We start from the raw sequence: 5,269 nt of genomic DNA, 5'->3' as shown, positions 1-5,269 counted from the left end.
CGTACATTCCAAATAGTTAATAATATGACTTAACTGTGTCGCTATGTTTTCTTTCACCAAGCGAAATAAACTCAACTCAACTATAATCCCTCATATATGATTTTCGAATAATTAAGAAAATAGCACAATTAAATTTGTTATGTAGCCGTTTACGTTTCGGATTGTAAGCCTTTAAAATTTATTGTCTTATCGAAATGATAAAAGACCACATTCGTGTGTACTCATAGGTTACTTAGGGACAAAACAACACCCATCGTGTTTTGCTACAAAGAAGTCAGTCAAAATCTTTGTGAGGTGTTAAATTACATTCCACAACTTACACTCGTGATTCTTATCACAACGTTGTTTTGCATTTTCGAACTGAACTCGTTTGAACATCGTATCTAACCTTTTCTTGTTGACCCTAGACAAATGTTTGTCACTCGCTTTTCCAGAAAACGTTGTTGTTCAGCCCTTTTGACAACGTGTTTGCGAAAAACACTAATTTAACATGAAAGCTTTTTCAATAGGCTGTTCAATACGCAATGTTTGTGAATGATAAACAACAAGAGATTAAATGAGGTAAGATTTAAACATATGAATGGTTACTCTCTCAAACTAAAACCGTTATCTTAGATTTTAGCGAAAAAGTCATAGACTGATGATAAAATATTTGAAATTTGATGAACAGTAGCCATTTAATTAGGTAATTTAGCTTACCCAATACCACACCAAGCTTACATTACGTGCTAAAATATAACTTTTGATATGACTGCCACATGTCTGCTTTTTGGAGGCTTGAATTGACTTCGTACAACTGTCAGCAACTTTCAATATATGTTCTCATTTTAGTGATGAAAATGTGTAAGGTCTAACTTCTCAACAAGTCGAATGCGAAAACAGGATTGAAATATATTTTATTTTAAGGATACAACTGGAGTGTTTACAATAGCCAAATCGAAAGTAAGGGTTACAAGGGTATGTCCAGCGAAACAATTCAATCAAATACTAGAGACAAAAACACGATTCTGACGAAAACATCTTGTGTTGTTGTGAAACAATCGACCCGACAAATGGCGAGTTCTTTGAAACCACGATTAGAATGACGGACAAAATATTAAAGCGTAATAAACAGGCTCATTTCGTTTGCGCGTAACTACGTTATGAATATGCTCACGCCAATTTCCTGGAAACCACTAACCAGAAAAAGCTTCAAAACAAGCCTGAATGCAGTTGACCCCAAGTTTAATGTGTGTGTTTTTTTCTTTGTTGAAAGCCGCGTAAATTTGAATTGTTTGGATCCCAAATTTAAATCTATTTATACGCAAACGTATGTGTGTGTATGTCGGCTCTATGCAGCAAGCGTTAAGAATCGTAATAATGAACTTACTTGCTAATGCAGACGACCGATACGAGCCACGAGAAGCAGAAGAAATAACAAGCTTTCAAGTAAACAATAACACATACGCGCGCCCTTTAGCCCCCACAAGTACAAAAATGTAAAAGTTATTGATGAAACGAACGTGAAAATCCTAACAAATTATTCAAGCAGGTAACTAAGATTAAAACACGTTTGGTAAGAACCAGCAGACCATGAAAAACTCGCGTTTTCCAAAGACGAATGAAAGTTACACTTTGCAAAACAAATTATAGGTTCAATATCTAAATAGTGACAAAGTTTGAAAAACTACTACTTTACTACAAGGGCCATCAATTAAAAACCAAATGTAATAATGTGAAAACGGAACATCCACCCCGAACCGTAAAATGAATACATCTGTCCAGGTGTGCGTAAAATTGCTCTTTAAATCTGACTCAAGTCTTACATGAAAAAATCTTTTGTCTGATAAGTTCATCCATGACGCAGTACAGCACAAACACTGCGATTCCTTGTAATCCGTTTGCAAAAGTGTTGATATACATGAATATCTCATTGGTAATGTCGTTACCAATCCATACCAAAAGAAAAAAAAATGCGATTATGTGATTACTTTTTTGTTTCTACAAACTTGTTACCCACTAGAAAAAATGCAAAAATCCAAGTCCCACCAAGCATTACAAAGAACAGAAAAAATGATTTGGCGGCTCTCAAAGCATCCTCTGTTCCGGGCCCTCTTCCTTTGTTGTGCATCCTTCTTGAGTTGAGAATTACATTAGTTGTTTTCAGGATTATGAGAAAGTTGACAAAAATAAAGAAGGCAGATGGCCGAACACCGTGGTGTAGTAGACCGAGGTACCTGGAGTTAACCAGCATCTGTCATACTTAGGATTTTGTTAAGTCTGATTTTTGTACTTGTAACACTGTAGGTATCATATAGATCAGGGGTGTGCAACCTTTATTACAGGAGGGCCAGAAATGAAAAACTGGAAGAAACCGCGGGCCGCATGTTCGTTTAACATAGCCTAGCCCTAGGCTTTCTAGCAGTTGCAGGCACTAATCTAGTTTCTTTTCGTTTTTAATCTGATGGCATTATTAGGGGTTATCTCTTTGCAAAAACATCAAGTTAAGACGCATAAATTACTGAAGAAAACTGCTATTCAAATTTATTGTCACACCCACATTACACGAATTCAGTGAGAAATTTGCAGCTGGCTTCTTTTCCCGACGACTTTTTCCAAATTTGTTTTAATGGATGTGCTCGCAATTCGAAGTCCGTTTTCCAAGTGTTCGTCTGTCAAAGCCGATCGATAGGGGGATTTCATCACGCCCATTTTCGAGAAAAATTGTTCGCACAAATACGTTGAGCCGAAAAGGGCCATTTTTGAAGCCATAAATTTGTTTAAATGTAGAAAGTTATCCGGGTTGAGATGTTTTCGGTAAAAATCGCCAAGATTCATTTCCAGGTACTTTGCTTTCAAATCAGTATTCTCTTGGATATCAACTGGTGCTTTGTCAACGTCTGTGTTGAATGGCGAAGAGAATATATCGAACAGATGTTCATGAGATTTGAAGTCCTTAAAACGATTCAAAAATTCACACAACAATTTTTCAAGTTGGTCTGCAAATTCAGTTTTTTTTCTCGGGATGCATTCCACAGTTTCTTAAAGTTGGAAAGTGGAAAAGATTTCCTGTCTGTATGTGAGCTTTCCACAGTCGTAATTTGTTCATGAAACCTTTTATGTGACCATACATTTCATTTGCATACTGGCTTTTTCGCTGGAGTCTTGTATTAAGTTCATTTAGATGCGTTGTTATATCAACTAAGAAACCTAGATCGCATAACCAATTTTCGTCTTCCATTTCATCTATTGGGTGCCCTTTAAAAGTTTCAAAAAAATCGCGACTTCTTTCCGCAGTTCGTAAAATCGGCGCAACATGCAGCCCTTGCTTAACCAACGGACTTCAGAAAAGTACACTAGATCTTGATGTGTCGTGTTGAGGTCATCCAGAAATTTTTGAAACTGACGATGGTTGAGCCCGCGTGCTCGAATGAAATTTACAAAAAAAAAAAAAAATGAAAATTACAGGGCTCAAGACGTGTTTGAATTTTAAGGATTTTGCACACAGGTTTTGCTGGTGAATAATACAATGAAAAATTGCAATATCGTCATCGATTTTTCTCTCCCTCAAGGCAGACTTTAAGAGACCTACAAATCCAATGCCAGTTCCGGACATGGATCGAGCACCATCAGTTGCGATATCGCATAAGTTGGAGTCAAGTCCAAATTTGCCAAGAGCATCGAATACTTCAGTAAAGATATCAGCACCAGTAGTCGTGCCCTTTATTGACTGTAGCGACAGAAGCTCTTCGGTTTCGTTTAACTCTTTGTCCACTCCTTTTACAAATATGGCCAACTGTGCAGTATCCTTCTGGTCTGTACTTTCATCGATAGCAAAACTCCACGAAATAAAGTTCTTCACTTTATCCCTAAGAGTCTCACTGATATCAAAAGCAAGATCATCGACACGCCTCGCTATCGTCCACCGTGACAGACTTATTTTCTCAAACTCGCTCTTCAGTTTAGGGCACATTTATTTTGCTACATCGATAAGACACTGCTTCACAAAATTACCGTCGGAATATGGTTTCATGGTTTGAGCTATTCTCTGTGCAATCAAGTAACTACATCGGATTGCTTTTTCGTTATCGCTATTTATTTTTTGAATCATCGAACGCTGGCTTTTTAATTCTTCCTGCATTTGCTTCGCTTTCATCTTTCTGTTTTGTCCTTCTAGCTTTCCATAAACACCTTCAGAATGCTTTGTCTCATAGTGTCGTTTAACGTTGTACTCTTTAGCAACATTAACAGTTTGATTGCAAATAAGACATAAAGGCCTTTTATCTGAATTTTCAATGAAGAAATACTCAAAGGTCTATCTCGTCTGAAACATGCGTTTCTCTTCCTCTACCTTTCTCTTTTTTTGCATTCTGCAAATTTGCTACAGAGTTTGCCATTACAGACAAAAACAATTTACAATGAGTCAGTGTACTAGATTCAGAAATGTTCACTGCTTAGCAATTGAATGCTTTGTTCGCTTCACACAAGCTATTCTGATAGAGCGTTGTTACGTCATAGGCGTAGCTAACAAGTTGAATTCACTTTCAAAATTGGCAATTTCCGCGGGCCGCACAATTTTTCTTCGCGGGCCGCAGGTTGCACACCCCTGATATAGATGTCCAGGGGGAACCTCACAGACACAACAATCGCGACAATGAAAACAGGATGTGCCCAACCAATTAAAAGAAAGATTTTGAGCCGTTTATTGGGGTCTTGTGCTCGAAACGTGTACATAAAGATGGCTGCATGGGCAAGTCACGTTACCCGATACGTCCGTTAGTCACATATCCTGCACCTGAGTAGTTCTTTAAACCTCTATTGTAGAATAGACAGGTTGGTTTAAGTTTTCGGATCATCGACTTGCTTTCGTTTCTTGTTTCATTTTCTATCACGGTGCAGATTGATTCAGATGACATAGGTGGTACAACGAAACTTACGTTTCTTTGTAGTTCATTATTACTTTTATTGTGACTAGATGAACGCAGTGCATCTCCGTCCTAGCCCACAATTGCAATGTACTTCGTGCTCTCCATAGCTATGTACCGCGTCGAGACCCTGAGTTGTCAAACCGTGTCAGTGCAGTTTCTGTGGAATATGTACACGAGCACGGTAACAACAATTTGACTAATATTATTTGTTTCTACTGTAAAGTCGATATGTGTTAATCCAAAATTGAGGACAGAGTGGTATGTTTTCTGTTCAATGTTAGAGACTACTACGTATAACTAAGCATCTCCATAAGTATATGATTTCCATTCATCTCCTGGTGATTTCTTGCAACACCCCCGAT

This window comes from Phallusia mammillata, chromosome 3 (genome assembly GCF_965637545.1).
Source record: "Phallusia mammillata chromosome 3, kaPhaMamm4.hap1.1, whole genome shotgun sequence".
Taxonomy (NCBI): domain Eukaryota; kingdom Metazoa; phylum Chordata; class Ascidiacea; order Phlebobranchia; family Ascidiidae; genus Phallusia; species Phallusia mammillata.
Note: the sequence above shows the minus strand (reverse complement) of the source record.